This window comes from Tachysurus fulvidraco, chromosome 25 (genome assembly GCF_022655615.1).
Source record: "Tachysurus fulvidraco isolate hzauxx_2018 chromosome 25, HZAU_PFXX_2.0, whole genome shotgun sequence".
In the NCBI taxonomy this organism is placed as follows: domain Eukaryota; kingdom Metazoa; phylum Chordata; class Actinopteri; order Siluriformes; family Bagridae; genus Tachysurus; species Tachysurus fulvidraco.
In genome coordinates, this window is record NC_062542.1 from 17,592,060 (window position 1) to 17,592,457 (window position 398).

At 45.2% G+C, this 398-nt stretch overlaps 1 protein-coding gene across 8 annotated transcripts in view; it reads right to left on the reverse strand.

Moving 5' to 3' along the window:
* The window catches only part of tnikb (TRAF2 and NCK interacting kinase b), a 54,897-nt gene extending 54,881 nt beyond the window's left edge, over positions 1-16 (reverse strand). For 7 of the 8 annotated variants that reach the window (XR_007139538.1, XM_047808737.1, XM_047808733.1 and 4 more), the window contains exon 1: positions 1-14. This exon is cut by the window's left edge and continues 459 nt beyond it. The gene's annotated coding sequence lies outside the window, so the exon portion shown is untranslated. The other variant, XM_047808735.1, reaches the window with a different exon arrangement.
* Between the last annotated feature and the right edge of the window lie 382 nt (positions 17-398).

Consider the following 398-nt stretch of genomic DNA (forward strand, 5'->3'; position numbering starts at 1 on the left):
GTGGCTGGGCTGTATGGGCGGGACTGAAGGGCTCACACTCACGCCCATCACACACACACACACACACACACACACACACACACACACACACACACACACACACACACACACACTGTAAGTGCACTTACAGTAGCAGGCTGCAAAACTTCCTGTGCATCTGTTATGTGGTGATAGTGCGCGTGTGTGTATGTGTTTGTGTGTCTGTGTATACAGTATGTGTGTTTTAAGTCAAGTCAAGAAGCTTTTATTGTCATTATAACCATATATAACTGTTACAGTACACAGTGACATGACACAACGTTTCTCCAGGATCAGGGAGCTACATAACACAAAGACAGGGCTATAAGGACATGTAGGTAGTCTTAGCCACATAAAGTGCTTCTGTGTAACCTGGTGTA